The sequence below is a fragment of the Pteronotus mesoamericanus genome, unplaced genomic scaffold (genome assembly GCF_021234165.1).
Source record: "Pteronotus mesoamericanus isolate MK-2021 breed Mesoamerican mustached bat unplaced genomic scaffold, CSHL_Meso_final scaffold_651, whole genome shotgun sequence".
In the NCBI taxonomy this organism is placed as follows: domain Eukaryota; kingdom Metazoa; phylum Chordata; class Mammalia; order Chiroptera; family Mormoopidae; genus Pteronotus; species Pteronotus mesoamericanus.
In genome coordinates, this window is record NW_026555325.1 from 784,254 (window position 1) to 802,171 (window position 17,918).

The following is a 17,918-nucleotide window of genomic DNA, read 5'->3' on the forward strand; positions in this document are numbered from 1 at the left end:
GATTAGCTCTGAGGCGCGGGGTTCCAGGGTTTCGGTTGGGACGGGGTCGAACTTTCATACCAATCTTAGCTGCAACGTTGGCTCGGTTCTTTTTTCAGCCCCGTGTACCTCTACCGGCTTCAACCACAGACTGTTCACTAAACTCATCCCTACGCTCTTCTTCCCTTGGACTTCCTCGCCTTCACTTGCCGCAGAGGCAGTGTAGCTGCTGCCTGGAGTCGTAGGAGACCTCTTCGCTGCTATTTTGTGTATTGGGACACAGGAGTGCTGAGTTATAGGTAGTTGCCTTGCGAAGGTAAGGATAGGGTACCGGTCACACGTCGTGAGTGAGTCATAAACACAATGCCCATCCCCACTCCGAAGACACACACAATATTACACTGATTGCCTAGATCTGTTGTATTGCATAGTGTTGGCTCTCCAATGGATGAATCTCCCTAAATTAGGCTTAAGAAAAAAGTCATTCATAAGCCTTTTATTGCACTTTAGAGTACAATAATTTGGGGGATTGGTTAAATACTGTCTCCCCTGCTAGACTTTTTTGCACTCCATTAAGTTTTAGCTATCTTAATAGTGTCTTGGCCTGGCACAGTTAATATCTCTTAGGGAGTGCAGACAGACCCCAGTGCAAATGAAAGGGCTCTGGAGGCAATCTCAATTCATGTTCTGGGTTACAATAGTGAGAAGACAGACATGGTGCTTGACGTTGAGTAGCCTAACTGTCTGATTGCCAGTGTGAAGTAGAGGTACGAGGTGCTAGGAAAGTTTTTTTGAGGGTATTCACCTCAGTTTTCCCTGAGGGAGTAACACGTAAGCTAAAATCTAAAGTAGTAGTAGGGGTCAGCTAGGTGAAGAGGGACTGAAAGGATATTAAAGGCAAAGGGGGTTGGGAGAAAAAGATCATGGCTCAGTTTTGGATGTGGTGCATTTGAGATGCTTTTGAGACAGACATTCAAGGAGAGATGTCCAGGCCAGAGACTGGCCTTGTGAGGCCTGGAGAGTAGAAGGGAGGTCTGGGCTACAGATAAAGATGCGTAAGACACCAACAGGTAGGTGGTAATTGAAGCCATGGACCAGGAAAGAGAATGTTCCAAGAAGAGAGCATTAACATTGTCAATAGCTGCCTAGATCTCAAGTAAGATGATGACTAAAAAGTATTTGTTGGATTCAACAACATAGGTCATTAGTGTTCCTAATACACAGTTTATGGTAAAGTGATATGTAAGAATGGGCTGAGAAATGAATGAGAGTGAAAGTAAAAGTGATTAAAACTAACCTTTATATAGTGCTTACCATATGCCAAGCATTGTTGTCAGTGTTTTACATATACTATCTCATTTAATTCTTGCACCAGTATTATCAGAGAGTGATTATAATCTTTTTACATGTGGGAAATTGAGGCATAGAAAGATGAAGTAATTGATCGTAGTCTCAGACTCATTAAATGATGTGTTTCAATTTGGTAGTGTTGTACCAAAATCCATATTCTTAACCACTGTACCTCACTGCCTTTCCTGTCTTTACATATGAGGGGAAGGAAGAGTATAGGTGGTAGCTAATAGGGAATAAATCAAGTGAAATTTTTTTAAGAGAGAGGGAGACTTGTGCATTTAAATTAATGGGAAGAGTTCATGAAAAAAGGTGAATGTGCAAGACAGAGAAGGATTGAGAGATGGTGTAGGATTTTTAAAATGAGAGAGAGCATTGAAAGCATAGGAATTAAGAATGTTCTGTCACAACTGGAGGAGAGGAGGCTAGGATAATTGTAGGTGTTTGGTTTCAGGAAAATGAGAGAACTGTTTGATACTTTCTGTTTTCTTTAGAAGAGGCTAAATCTTGAATGGTGGGTTGAGGATTAGAGGGTGGGAGAAAAAAATGTTAGGGAATTTGAGGAAAATGGGAAAGGTTAAAATAATCCCAACAGTTATTTGGTGTTTTATAATTATATCTGGGCACTGTAAAGATGCATTTGGTAAGGGAACATGAATTGGTCATGGAAGTTAGACTCCTCCTGTAGCCCATGGCTTGTCTGATGCATTCACAAAGGCAGATAGTTGCTTCACTTGGTTGTGGGAGTTTTGGTGCTGATGCTACTCAGAAGAAGAGGGCCCAGAAGATCTGCCCTGAGAAGCCATACAAATGCCAAAAACCTCACAGGTAAATGAGAAGGAAATTTTTTGAAAGTCAGAACAATATTAGGCAAATATATTTATTCTTAAATGAAGATGGAGGAAAGGACAAAGTACAAATAGTTGAGTGTAGTTTCCAGACAGATAGGTCACCCTGAAATTTAAGGAGTGAAGTTTGAAGAAAAGGAGTAAAATTTTATTCCCCATTTAATTGATCAGTGATTATTTATTAGCATCTACTGTGCCAAACATTATGCCAGGTTCTGGCAATAAAAAGGTAAATTGATTCCTGTTCTCAATAACACATAGTCCAGTTAATAAGATAGCATGCAACTAGTGATAAATATGAAAATTGTTCTAATATTGATAAATATGTGCATTCCCAGCAAGAGTCCTAAGATTCACTGCAGCTGGACCAGGTAAGGACACCTGTCCAGTATGGACCCAGTCACTGTGATGGGGCAGATGAATGTTTCCATTGACTTAGCCTAGGCAGAATGTCCTGTGGAGTGGTAGAGTTAACTTCACTGGAATCACGTGGAAACGCCTCTCAGAAGCTATGGGATAGGAAAATGGATCCTGGGAAAGCAACTACAAATATCCACAGCAAAAGCCAAGCAGATTTTTGGGCTCCAGGTAGATGGGCAGACTGTAGGGGGAGTGCCTCCTTTTATGTGGTCAGGATTGCTTGGATATGCTGTGTTAACAAACCCCCAGATCTCAGCAACTTAAAATGTATTTCTTTCTCATGTTATGTCCACAGCGGGTTAGCCAAGGGGTCGTGCTCATATAATCACTCAGGGACCTACGTTGATAAATGCTTCATCTTGACACATACTTCCATCATCATGGAGACAGTGAAAAGAGAACCTAGCTCTTAAAGTGGCTGCCTAGAGGTGACACTTTCACATTCTGTTCTTAATTCATTGGCCAAACAAGTCACTTGGTCATTCCTGAGTTCAACAGGGGTGGATAATTTACTCATTCCTTGGGGAGCAGCACTGAATGTTTCTGATCAATAAAGCATTCTATTATATTTATAAGATTCCAACATAGACAGGATCTGTGAAGCTGCTTCATCTTGGGATTTTTTTAAAAGCTCGCCAGTATTTCCTCAGTTACATATAATCCAATGTATGAACTGATGGTCAGAAATCTGAATACAAGTCCTATATATTGTCTCTGCTAGGAGTAGGGATATTATCTTACCATTGCCCACAAGGTCCTTAATTACAAGGTCCTTATTATCATTGCCCACATGCACTTCTTAATTACTTTAGTTAGCTTGATAGGTTATTCTTATTTAGGATATAACTTTGGGGGAAAACTAAATATATACTTCTGCTCTGGCCCTCTTTCCTGATAGTGATGAAAAAGAACTTGCCAGATCAATGGCCACATGTTACATGCCTGAAGTCTTATGAATCTGCTCTAGAAAACATACCACAGCTGCAACCGAGGCTACAACTTCTTTGAATTTGCAGTACTCTACTGTAAGTCTCCTGAATCTGTCTGTTTTTCTGGGAGCCAGATTGGTGAAAATAGAAATATGATGGGGACTATCAACTTTCAGGTCTTGAAGGGTTGTATTAATCTCTGTCATTCCCCCCTGGGTTTGCCAGAGATTATGATTTACTCTCCTAGCTGGGGTCTAGGGAAGAATTTAGAGGTTTCCCTTTAAGCTTTCTGCAGCATGATAGCCTTATCCCACAGGCCAAGGAACTGAAGGGAATACCTCTGCCCATGTCATTCTGACCACCTTGTAGGTATCCAAATAAGCCATGTAGGCAAGAGCTGGCTTGGAAAAGGCAGCTAACCTGTCTTGGAAAAATGTCTTGTGATCCTCCCGAAACAGAAGGGGACAAGAAGCCATCTCCAACTTGTGTGCCCGTTTCCCCTAGGAGACTGTCTGATGAGGTATGGGACCATGCTGCTTCCTTTCTTCCAACAGAGCTACACAGTGTAAAACAGCTGGAGTCTAGAAGTGGCTCCTCAGCAACAGGTATCTCATAGCTCAGATTGCAGTCACATGTTTCAGTGTTGTCCTTTTTGGTGTGTAGGACAAGGATCACTGGAAGCTGGCACCTTTGGCTTATTATTCTTTTCACTGTCTAAATAAGTATCAAAGTGTCTATCTAAAAGTGGCTTGTATCTATATTTATTGAATTAACCAGAGTTTGACCTTAGCCTCACTGTCTTGTGTGTTCCTGTCTCGACAGGAACCAATGTGGGGTTCTGCCAACAAACCACCAAATATATCTATTCCAAACCATGTATTTTGGGACCAGGAAACTGACAATGGGTAGGCCCCCAAGGACCAGGTCTAGGTGTTGCTGTTAAGAGGTTTGGAACACCATCGTGATTCCTAATCCTTTGCACAGTAGTTTCTTCTTATCTACTATTTTACTTTCCATATTTTCATTACTCACAATCAACTGCAATCTGAAAACTTTTAATGGAAAATTCCAGAAATAAACAATTTATAAGTTTAAAATCGTGCACCATTTTAAGTAGTGTGATGAAATCTCGTGTCATGATTTAATCAATCATACCTACATAATGGAACCTCCTCCATAAAATCCCTAAGTGAAAAAGTCTGGACAATTTCTGGGTTGGTGAACACATCCATGTGCCAAAGAGTGGAGTACCCAAAACCTCAGAGGGATAGAAGCTCCTCTGCTCAGGATCCTCCTGGACCTTGATGTCCAATTGTATCCTTTATGATAAAATACTTATAATAAGTATAATGCTTCCCTGAGTTCTAGGACCTGTTACAGCAAATTATCAAAACTGTGGAGAGGGTCGTAGGAATCCCTGATTTGTAGGCAAGTCAGAAGTGTGGGTAACCAGGGAGCCCACTACTTTCAGTTGGCATCTGGAGTGGGGCTAGTCTTCTAGGACTTAGCCCTTGACTTGTGGGGTCTGTGCTAACTCTAGGTAATTAGTGTCAGAATTATTTTCAATTGCAGAACACCAGATTGGTGTCTGCAGGGAATTTGAGAATTGCTTTGTGTGGAAAACCCATACATTCGGCATTCTAAATGCTGTGAGTAGAAACAGATCATAGTGGTAATAGTTCAGCTTCTAATGTCTACTACATGAGCTGTGTGAATTTAGGAAAGTTGTTCTACATCTCTGATTCTCAATTTTCTTGAGAAAATGAGGATAATGGCATTTTTCCTCATGTGAGGATTAAATTAGATAATAATTGGAATGAGTAACCATACATATTATTGCTGGTTTGGTAGTTCTGAAATTGTGGTCCCTGGATGAACAGTGTCAACACCAGTATCACCTAGAGTGTGGGCTGAATTGTATCTCTGTCCTCTGTCCAATTCATATGTTGAAGCCTAACTCCATAGTACCTCAGAATGTGACTGTACTTGGAGATGGGGTTTTTAAAGAGGTAATTAAGTTAAAATGAAGTTGGTAGCATGGGCCTAATCCAATTTGACTGGTGTCCTTATAAGAAGAGGAGGTTAGGACGTAAACATACACAGAAGGATGACTGTGAAGACACAGGGAGAAGACAGACATTTGCAAGCCAAGGAGAGAGGCCACAAAAGGAACCAATCCTGCCTACATCTTGACCTAAAAATTTAAGCTTCCAGAGCTGTAAGAAAATAAATTTCTATAGTTTAAGCCACCCAGTTTGTTGTGTGGCCCCCTAGGAAAGAAATATACCCAGGAACTTGTTAGAAATGTAAAGTCTCTGGTTCCATCACAGAGCTGCTGAGTCAAAAACTCTGAGGTGGAGCTCAGCACTCTTGTGTTTCCTCTTTCTGTTTGTTTATGTATTTATTTCCATTACCATTTATTCCTCTTATACACGCCTTGCTGTTTGTTAATTTATTGATGATAGCCATTCTGATGGGCGTGAGGTGATACCTCAGTATGGTTTTAATTGCGTCTCTCTGATGATTAGTGACACCGAGCATCTTTTCATATGCCTATTGGCCATTGGTATGTCCTCTTTAGAGAAGTGTCTATTCAGGTTCTTCACCTATTTCTAATTGGGTTCTTTCTTTCTCTCTCTCTTTCTTTCTTTCTTTCTTTCTTTCTCTCTCTCTCTCTCTCTCTCTCTCTTTCTTTCTTTCCTTCCTTCCTTCCTTCCTTCCTTCCTTCCTTCCTTCCTTCCTTCCTTCCTTCCTTCCTTCCTTTCTTTCTTTCGTGTTTGAATTCTTTGTAAATTGTAGGTATTAACTCCTTATTGGATATATTTATCATTGACAAATATTTTTCCCATTCAGTAGGTTGTCTTTTCATTTTACTGATAATTTCCTTTGCTGTGCAAAAACTTTCTAGTTTGATGTAGTCCCATTGGTTTATTTTTTCTTTTGTTTCCTTTGCCCAAGGAAGCACTGTGTGTTTTAAAAGCCCTTGAGATGATTCTGGAGCACACTTAGGTTTGAGAAGGGCTGGCCAAGTTGTTAAGGATGTAGGAACCTGATTAACCTGAGTTCATATCCCAGCTCTACGACTTATGGTATGTTTTGAGGTACTTCATAAAACCTGTGTTTCAATCTACTCATCTGTAAAATGGGGATAAACCTAGTCTTTATCTTTTAGGTTGCTATGGTAACAAATGAGTCCATCCAGATAGAATATAGAATAGTGCTTGGTGCATAGTTAATACTCAACAAGTGAACCAACCATTGAGTGGTACATAACATGTAAATTTGGCTCTGAATCTCATTTTAAATGGTTGGATTTAGAAAAGAGATAGTAGCCAAATTTATTGGAATTATTTGTTAAGTAAGGATCTGGGGACTCCCTTGAGTAAAGTTGGCTACTCCAACCCCTAGTTTGGCTGCTTGAAACCATTTTTTTTTCCTCTTAACTTCCTGGTTTATAATTGTGATGTGGAAAATGTAAGCAGTGCCAAGTTCTTTGGCCTTTATGCAAATAATACATAGCATACAATGTTATGTTGCTCTTCATCTCCTAAGAGGGCCCATTGTCATCAATTTTGTATCCTGTTCCCATGAGAACTTTACCTTTTCTCCTCTTTGCATTTTGTTCTTGATGGATTGTCTAGTTTCTTACTTAGACAACTTATTTTTCTCTGCTGGCCAATTTAAAACCACCTAATGTTTAAAAAAAAAGAAAAAGAAAAAAAAGAGAGCTTCACCCTGGCCGGCTAGCTTAGTCGGTTAGAGCAAGTTTGTGGGTTCAATCCCCAGTCAGGGCACATTTAAGAAACAATGAATGCATAAATGAGTGGAAGAACAAAAGCAGTGTTTCTCTGTCTCTTAAAAAAACAAAAAGGAGTTTTGCTTTGAAGTATCTAGATATTCATTTCCCTTCTGCCTGGGGCATTTCCAAATACTTTACAGTGTGCAGCTGCCACTCGGTACTAATGATACTTTCATGGGTTGAGGTGCATTTCCAAGCCTTGTTTCTTTATATTTTATTGTCTTCAGTATTTTATGGGAGTTGTAAACACACTGGGTAGGAACAACTCAATAAATGACAAACAGTAAAATGAATAATGAAAAGTTACAGTCTCATAAAAGGAGAATGAGTCGGGCCCCTCTCCCAAATAAAGTTAGCCAGGGATATCAGTATGTTATGAAAATGCTGGCTAGCTGCTACTTTGCCTTAAAATATCTTCCCAGTCACAAACTTGTTTTTGTAATCTTCCCCTGCTGTACACAATTTACTTTCCTTTCTACTTACCTTCTTAATAACTCGAGGAAACATGATCTAGGCCCCAAATCTTGGTGTGATTTCTTATTGCTTTCTCTCCTCCCAACATTGAAAAATCTACCAAAATCTTTCTGCTATTGCCTTTTAAAAACATTATCCATTTCTAACTTATCTTAAAGACCAACCTTTCTGCAATTGTGGAGAACTGGAGAGTTCAGGGTAAATAATAGTTCATTTCACTAGATTATCTTCAATCTTATTTTGTAATTCCACATGTAACTGTGGCTGTATCCAGAAATTCCATGCAGGCCTTTCAAGCCCCTTCTCCCAATAAATTGAAATGTAAAATACAAAGCAAATGTAAAGCATATCACACTTTTAAAAGAATTGTACATGATCCTGGAGGCGGGGGAAAAATCAAAATCTCAGTAACCATTACTAAACTACTCTCCTGGGCCTCTTGTCTGACTTCTTGTTCATTATTCAGCTTCTACTTTGTTATTTTCTGCTTTGTTCACTTTAACTTTATTTATAGTGCTAGTTTTTCACTATAAGCTCCCCATTGTTACTATTTAGAGAGTATGTGGTTTTTATCATCTACCTTTCCTTTTAATTTTTTAAAGTTTTAATCCTCACCCGAGGATATGTTATTGATTTTAGAGGGAGAGGAAGGGAGGGAGGGAGGGAGAAAGAGAGGGGGAGAAGAGGAGAGAGAGAAACATTGATTTGTTGCCTCTCACATGTGCCCTGACTGGGAATCGAACCACAACCTTTTGGTGCACAGGATGACTCTCCACCCAACTGAGCCACCTGGCCTGGGCTTATCTACCTTTTTACCTTTTCTTTAAGGAAAGGTTTTACTTTTAGTAATGCTCTTCATTGATAATAATTTTTTTCTAACCTAATGCCCTTATCCATTCTCATTAATGTTTCTGAATGACTTCAGACCCAAAGGAACTACTTTCCATATTCTGAAGAAAAATCTTATTTAAATCACAGATAAACAAGTTATGCTATATTAAAACATGTAATTCCATTTACTTCTTCATTTTAGTAGGTAACTGTGATTCAAGCTCAGATTGGCCTTCCTAATTGAGTCACTCAATCCAAATTTTGTTAAGAAAATCTAGTTCTTTACTATTCCCTGAGCTGTGGTTCTAAAGATGACAACAGCAACATCTCCCATCCTATATTTCTTTTGCAATATGACTATGCTACTCTGTCATTAAGAAGTAGGGTTTTGGGGTTTGTTTTTTTTGTTTTCGCTCCCTTTGAATCCAGACTGGCCAGTAACCTATAGATCCTCAGGTTCCACATCTGTCAATTCAACCAACTGTGGATCAAAAATATTTGAAAAAGAAAGTTATGCTATTGCTGACATATGCTATGTAATTAGGCTGACTGTAGGTGTGTCTGTACTGAACATGCACAGGGGTTTTTTTCTTGTCATTCCCTAAACAATGCAGCATAACAACTATATGAATAGTATTTACACTGTTTTAGGTATTATAAGTGATATAGAGATGACTTAAAGTACATGAGGGATGTGCAGGGTTTTATAGGTTATATACAAATATTATGGCATTTTCTATAAGGGACTTGCGCCATCTACAGAGGCCCTGGAGCCAATGTATTTTGACTACTAGGATGCAGCAGAACTGATGCTGAGCCACCTCCAAGGCTGGGCCTTAAGAAATCAACATCTTCTGCCTTCATGTCTTAGAAAGTTCTTTCTCAGAACCAGCTGCCGTGCTGTAAGGAGGCCCAGGAAGCATTATGAAGAGGTTTTCCTCCTGGAGGAAAACCAAAGCCATTGGCCAAAAACCCCTGCCAAGCTCCCAGCTAGGATGTGAATGAGGCCTTTTTTGGATGTTGTAGCCAACTCAGGACCCTAGCCAACACTCTATGAACTAGAACTGTCTGATCAACCCATAGAAACAAGAGAAATAATGAATTGCTGCTGTTTTGTCTCTACATTTGGAGGTAGCTTGTAGTGCAGCAATACCTAACTGGACCACTGAGGCTCCACTCATCTTGTTTTCGAGGCCTTGCACAAGTTCACCTGCTTACCTCACCACCCTCAGACCTCTGCAAGGAAATGTAACTTACTTTTTGGGTGTTTACAATCTCCTTTTGGCTCTGTGGGTAAGGTAGTTCACCCTTCAGTGATTATGAAAATGGCTAACTGATAATCACAATACCAATGAACACATTTTGAATGCTTATGATATGCCAGGCACTGTTTTAAGTGTAATGTATTTATTAATATATTTAATCTTTAGAACAGTTTTTTGAGCTCGCTACTATTATCATATCCAGTTTACAGATGGGAAAGCCAAGGCACAGGGAGGTGAAGTAACTTGTACAAAGTCCAACAGCAAGTGGTGGAATCACCATTAGAACCAAGTGTTAGATTACAGAGCCATATGCTTAAATGCTGCTATGTACTGCCTCCCATAGATAATGTCTCCAGTTCATCAGATTAATCTGAAAGTGACTTAAGGGAATGTAGTTTTTTTCACTTTTGTTACTAGATCCTTTTAGTTAAGAAAGTTCTTCAAGATTGTGATTGCCTCATTTATTTATACTACATTCTGGGCTATGTCCCATGCTACCACTTACATTTAGAAAAGCCTAATGTTAGAAGTCTAAATGCCTAAATGTTTTTCTATGCTCACAGTTCAGGGAAGAATAGAGCATTTGCCTGGTTTCCACAGGTTCTCTATCCCTGTGTGGCCACCGCAGAGGGCAGCAGAGTGACAAGCAGGCAGTGACCAGGAGGCAGGGGCAGAGAAGCAGAGCTGGCAGGGAGGACCGAGGAGGTGCCAGTGTGAGCTCTTTACACACCCTTAGGACAGTGAGAGCCAGATGGGAGCACAACACAAAGTCCCTTGGCACTCATCAGACTAAAGGAAGGAATGGCGGCTGCTTCTAATAACAGGGCTGGAGCAGCCCAAGCCATGCCAGGTAGACACAAAGCAGAGGGAAGTGGAAGCCTCTGTGCTTGTCATACAATAGGAGCCTTCAGACAAGCTCCCAGTGTCACTTTCCAAATGGACTACTGCCTACAGGTCCCCCCAGGCACCCGTCCTGGAGATGTCACAATAAGGAGGTCTGATGTTGCTGAATTCAGAGCAAGGTCTTTGGAAGCAGGCAGTCCTGGTATCAGAGCTCCATCTCGGCTGCTTAATTGATGTGTGGCTTTGGGAAAGTTGTTTTCCACTCTGAGTCTCGCTTTCCTGAGCTGTTGAACAGGTTAGTGATATTTACCTTGTGTGGTTGTCATGAGGAATAAACTAAGTCCTATAGGCAATGCTCTTGGCCTCAGATACACCAAGCAACCATCAGGGTGCTATTATTTACATATACAGGGTATATTGGACATCTATATAACCATGAATTACCATGCAGCCTTAGAATGTAAGCAGCAAAGGGTGAAGCTGGTGTTTCATGCTCTACTACACAATGTTTGCTCAGGAAAAAGACAACCGTCACAATCTATTTTAGAAAAGTACTCTTTTAGAATCTTCTCTCTTACTTTCATTGCTTAAATGCTGTGGAACGATGTGGTATGAAATTTACTTTTACAAGTTTAAAAAATATGTAAGTCTCCATGGAATGTTCTTAGTCAAATGAGTCCATTCCCCCCTCGAAATGGTATGCAACATTTTGTGTGTCTACATGTATGTACATTTTGGGAGGGGAGATGATTCATAATTATCAACAAACTTTTGAAAGAGTCCATGCTTGGACAAAAGACTAAAAAACTCTAATATAGAAATAGCCTTTTCAATCTTCTACTGAAAGTAACTTGGCGGTCTTCCTGACTGAAGACAAAGCAGGCAAGGCTTTGGAAAACACTAGAAATGGATCTCATCTTCCAGCGAAGGCCTGGTCTCTTTTCCCCAGTGTGTCAGGAACAGTGGGAGGATGGCTGTCCCCACTGGCATAGGTAATGCTGTACAGACAGAACCATGTGGATGAAGAGGTGTTGTCTTCCCTAATTACAGCTGACAAAGACCAAAGCCTCCCCTCAGCTGCACATTCTCTCTCTGGGATTTCACTTAAGGAACAGGTTTGCTACCTGAAACATAATCTCAGGATAATGAATATTTAAATTATGTCCCCAGACACATACCTGAGGCAAAGCCTTAAAGGGCTGATGGCCATAAGAGGTGGAGGTAGTATTCTTCATTCAGTGGGGGTTCATGAGTAAGGATGATATTACTCAGAATCTCAGAAGGGGCAGGTGTCCAAGAGGCCCTTTTCACTTCTGCAGTGAGGCCTGACAGCCTGTGCATTGGGCTCCATAATTTATGCCTCCGGCACAGAATCCATACAAAGCAAGAATGGCCACATCAGCATTTTGGGATTTAAGGCCAGATTCTCTTATCCACAGATCCTTTCCCCAAAATTGTAAGGATGATTCAGCTAGTTGATTTTACTTTATTTTTAAAGAAAATGATGTTGCTGTATAAAGTCAATGAAAATACAGATCTGGTGGAGGGGATTTAAGGTAATTTATTGGGTGATGACTTATTTTGCAATTGTTATTAATACATCTTTTTAACATAATTCATGAATTATGGAGTATATGATATAAGATTGTGGGTTATATTAGGGAAACATTTTTGATCTGTGTAAATACTGTAACTTGAGATAAACAGTGTGTGCACCTGTTCCTAGCACGTCCCAAGAATATATGAAACCCTGGTACAGGATGAACGTCTATTGGTGTCAGTGTGACAATAACCAAACAAAGCTGGCACTGGGGTCAGGAAGTCTTTGGTGGGTGGGGAGCCACCGTCTGCAGTCAGGGCCCAGCATGGCTGTGTGTTCTGAAGCCCATCAACCAGGAAAGGGAGTCTAAGGTTTCCAAATGATTTTTCCCCTTCACAAAGCTGTTGTAAAATAAAATACAAATCCTTCCTGAATGTTCCTAGCTTTCCTTCCTTTAGGAAGTTTTTAGTCAATGGGAAACAAAGCCTTATTCAAAGGATTAAAACCGTAGTCATTCTATTGTTTACAGCTTCAATAATGTGGCTTTCCTCCCACGGACAAAATTTTCAATTCACAAATCATCTAAAAAACAGGAAATTTGGGGGAAACACGTGCTTATGATAACAAATAAGGGATCTATCATGTGGTATAGAAGTTTACAAAGAGAGATCCGATTTTATTTAAGACTTTTTTTTTTTTTTAATGTGCTGCACTTCTAGATGCAATCTAGGAAGATTCCTTAAAACAAAAAGTCATACGGCTCATAACATAAAATTACTCAGTTACCACCACAGCATGAGGATAGGAGAGGAGGGGAAGCAGATTCTGGTTGTATTTTGTAGGCTGTACTCTGGGCAGTCCCATGGAAGCAATGGGCCTCTGCAATACCCATATCTCCCTGCTGTCTTAGTCCTCTGCTTCCCCTCTTACCCCACCAAGTCCTGAGTTCTTACCCAGGGAATGGAGGGAGAAAGGCTGGAAACATTGGTTAGCAGGGCTGGAGAGTATATGTGAGAGAGGCAGTGGCAGGCAGCTCTGAACTCTGGCTGTGGGCCACGGCCATTGGGAGCCATAGAAGGTTAAAGAGGTTGTGAAGACAGTCACTACTTTTACAAGCAGGGAAAAGTCGGAATGGTGGGAACCAAGGATGAAGCAGCAGCACTAACCTGTGAGCAGTCAAACTTATTCTGGAAACCTATTCCAGTTGCTTTTAAATAAATTATCAAGGGAATTCTTATTTTATTAAGATTCTTTATTTTGGTGATAATCTTTTAATCTTTTTATCTGTATGCTTAAAGGAATACCATAGATCCTCCTGAATAATAATTTTTAGGGTCTGGAATTGCCCAACATCATGATTTTTCCTCAGTTTCCCAATCACTACTATTCCTTTTAACTTTTATCCACACTTCCAGGAAAAAAAATACCACTTTTTCTTAATTACAGGATGACAGAAGCTATTTACTTGCCTAACATTGTTTTCTATGCTCTTGCTACTCAAAGTGTGCTCTGGATCCCAGCAGGATCAGCAACATCTAGCTTGGTGGAAAGGTAGACTCTCAGGCCCTTCCCTATGTCTACTGAGTCAGAGTCTTCATTTAAGGGAATCCTCAGTGATTTGCATGCATGTTTAAGTTTGGGAAGGGTTACCATATACCGTGCTATAGACCTGACTCATAGTTGACACCACCAAAGCCTGTCAGATCCCACATTCTTTGCCCTGCCCACTTCTCCATTCTTATCCCACAGCATTCTGCTGCTCATTCACTAATTTCAGCCTCCCAGCATTTGTACTCACTGTTCACTCTACCTGGAGTGCCCTTGACCCTGTTAGTATGGCTAGCTCCTTTATTTCATTTTGGTATCACCTTCAATGTTACTACCTTGGAGGCTTCCCTCACCATTCTGTATGAGGAGCCACCCCTAACCCAGCCACTCTATCCCATAACCCTGTTTTAGATTTTTCATGCCACTTACTGTTATCTGGATTCATTTTATTAATTTATTTTTGGGTCATAATGCTGAGGGTTGTATTTCCAGTGCCCAAAACAGTGGCCAGCACATCAAAGATGCTCAGAAAATATTTAATGGATGGATGAATGAAGTTTTGGGGATTGTGAACAGTGAGAACCTATGCCCAGCCAATTACAAGGTAAGATCAAGAACCCTTTGAACCAGCTCAGTAGTTTTCAGTTAATTGGCCTAAGGACAGTGTTTCTGAGTGGTCCCCAGACAGCAGCATCACCATCCCTTGGGAACTTGAAAGAAAGGTAAATTCTCTGGCCCTATCTCAGACATACTGAATCAAAAACTGATTCAGCAACTTAACAATGAAATTGTCAAGTGTAGCACTGTGTCTTAACAAGGCCTTAAGGTGATTCTGATGCACCGCCCTAGACAATACCAAAACCATATTTGTGTGGAGAACACGCAGTCTAAACCCTTCACATATCACTGTAATTCTGGACATCAAAAAGCCCCCCCAAAATAGGCAAGGAAGGTGTCATTCCCATTTTGTAGATGAAGAAACTGAGCCCTAAGAAATGACTTGGTTTGCCAATGGTCATACAGTTTTATCAGAATCACCTGGGATACTTGTTAAAATTGCAGCTAGCTGGGCCCTACGCCAGACCCACTACATGAAAGTAACTGGGGCTGAGGCTCTGAAATCTGGATTTTAAAAAGCTTTCTAGAAGACTCTGAAGCTCCCAAAAGTTTGAGAACTAATTATGTAAGATAGTAAGAGAGTAGGAATTAGAACTCATAGACCCTCATTCCTAAAGACTGCTCTTACAGGGTCTTGAGAATAATAAGTACGAATGGTACTGATCTTCGGTTAAAATAGTTAAACCAGTCTCAATAATTCTGTCACTTTTATTAGACCCTAATTCCATGTGCTACCCTTAAAGCTAGGAAGAATCAAATTCCACTTCCATGAACTGTTTTGGGCACAGGCATACCTCATTTTACTGTGCTTCACTTTATTGCACTTCAAAGATGTGTTTTTTACAAATTGGAGGCAAGACTCTCCACTAGCAAAAAGATTATGATTTCCTTTCTTGTGGGGGTTTGGAACTGAACCCAGAATATCTCCAATGTATGCCTGTATATGATGTGATTATTATGGAATTAACTAAATGGACCATCAATTATGGTGTGATGGGTACTTTTAGTTTGCAATACAAGAATTAAAAAAACTTTTTTTTCTTGCTGTGGGGATCGTCAGATGTTAGGTCTGTGTAGTATATGAGGCCTGTCTGGAAAAAGTACAGCCATTGTTAATATTACAAGAATGGTTTGCGTGACATCAGTATAACCTGACAGCCAAGGAGAGTGGACTGGAATGTGCATGCATGAATAATGACAACTTCACTCTACTAGTCAATGGGGGCTATAGACACTGTTGAGTGAGCATGTGTACTGTGTGGATGTTTTATTCAAAATGAGAGTGTGGAGCAATGAATCTGCATCATATTTCTCATTAAACTTGAACATTTCTCCATGGAAACTATTCGAATGATTCAGGAGGCTGCAGCTATAGGCAACTGGTGATTGGCAGCATCATCACAACACACCAGCTCATGCCTCACGTCTTGTGCAGAGTTTTTTTGCGAAACGTCAAATCACCCAGGTGACTCAGCCTGCCTACAGCCCGGATTTGGTGTCCTGTGACTTCTGGCTTTTCCTGAAACCAAAATCACCTTTGAAAGAAAAGAGATTTCAGACTATCAATGAGATTCAGGAAAGGACAGTGGGGCAGCTGATGGCAATTGGGAGAGGTGTGTGAGGTCCCAAGGTGCCTACTTTGAAGGGGACTGAAGCATCATTGTCCTATGTACATTGTTTCTTGTATCTTCTTCAATAAATGTCTTTATTTTTCATATTACATGGCTGGATACCTTCTGGACAGACCTCATACTCCTGCCATCCTTTACTGACTGCTATGCTTACTTTCCTTTGTTTACATCTTTTAATTAAGAAGAAAATTTTAGAAAAAGGAAAAGTCTTTCAAGCCAAAAGCTATGGCTGTTGAAACAATCATTACAACCTCAGACATCATTTATTTACTTGGCTAGCCTGGAAAAGATTAGCTGTTAAAAAGACTTCTTCAGATTGTCAAGTAACTCCCAAATCTGTCCTGCCCAACCAACTCCCACAAACTCCAGACTCATAAATTCAACTAAATGTGGAACAATTCTCTTTGAATGTCCTACCTACATTTCAAGCTTGGTGTGTTCAAAACCAAATTCATTACCACCCACCCATTCTTCCTTCACTCTATGTGCTATACACTCTATAAGCTAATGAGTATACCACTCACTGCATCATCCTAGCCAGAAGTCTAGGCAATGTCTCGGATTCCTTTTTCCCTCCTTCTGGATGGTCAGCCAGTTCTTTCATTTTACTCGCTGCATCTCTCTTTAATCCCTCTCCTCTTCATCTCCACTACAGCTCTGCCTCAGGCCTTTCTCATCCCTTGCTTAGGCTACCATGATGGCTTCCAGAGTAGTCCCCTTCTCCATGCTTCTACCTGAATTCATTTCCCATTGTTCCTTGCTTCAGTGCTACCAAATGACTTTCACTTCTTGAGGATACTTTATACTTCTCTGACTCTGCACATGCTGCTTCTGCTCTACTGATTTTCCCTTCCCCAACTCCTGCATGTGATAAATTCCTGTTTTTCATGGTACAGCTCATTATTCTCTATGAAGCCTTCCCTGAGGACTCCTCTATAGAGTGGACTTTTCCCTCTGCGCTCCCAAACTAGCATGTAGTCTACATTCATTATAGTTATCTCACTCACTAGGGTACTTGCATGTTTATACTTTCTTCCCCCACCCTTCTCCTTCCTTCTTCCCGGAATATGAGCTCCTCGAAGGAAGGAAACGTGTTATTAACCTTTGAATCACCGTCTCCTGGCACAGAACCTGGCCCATCAGACATTCACACATGTGTTCAATAAATACCTCACTAGATTTTTGGATTCCAGAGATGGCTGAGGATAAGAAGAAATAAATGTATTGGGCAACTATTATGTGTGAAGAGATTAACCCCCATTATTTAACTTTTATAGATAACACTTTGAACTAAATGTTATTCTAATTATATACACATTGAAACTTAGACTCAAAGTAATTAAAATTACTTGTTTGAGGTCTCATGGTTAGTAAGTGATAGTGCTTGGAGTTGAATTCAGGCTTTTCTAACTCTAAACTCTATGTTCTTCCATCATTACGCTAGCATAAGTCATAGGTTTTAGAATGCCTTCTCATTTTTGTTTATTAATGTATTAAAACATTTCATTTCTAAAGAGTAGTGGTGATGTCATGTGTCATTGGTAGTCTCCAAAGATGGTCCACAGTGAACCCTGACTCAGTATTCATGCCCTATTATTGTCCCTTGCCATGTATCTTGGCTGGTCCTGTGTAGCCAATAAAATCTAGCAGAAGTTGGATTATAGGTGCCTCACAATGTCCTCCTGAAACCTTGTTCTGGAGGAAGCCAGTTGCCATGTGTGAGAAGTCCAACCTATTCACATGGGGAGAAAGAGATGTCTGATCAGCCCCCAGCTTTTCCAGACATCCAGCTCAGGTACCAGATATGTGAGTAAAGATTAAAAAGAGTCCTCTTAGATGTCCT

At 40.4% G+C, this 17,918-nt stretch overlaps 1 long non-coding RNA gene across 1 annotated transcript; it reads left to right on the forward strand.

Moving 5' to 3' along the window:
* Nucleotides 1-60: 60 nt before the first annotated feature.
* On the forward strand, nt 61-16,067 carry LOC129061874 (uncharacterized). The gene is made up of 4 exons (XR_008528217.1): nt 61-295; nt 3,496-3,622; nt 14,319-14,430; nt 15,804-16,067. It is a non-coding gene; the product is annotated as an uncharacterized LOC129061874 (long non-coding RNA).
* The last annotated feature ends 1,851 nt before the right edge of the window (nt 16,068-17,918 follow it).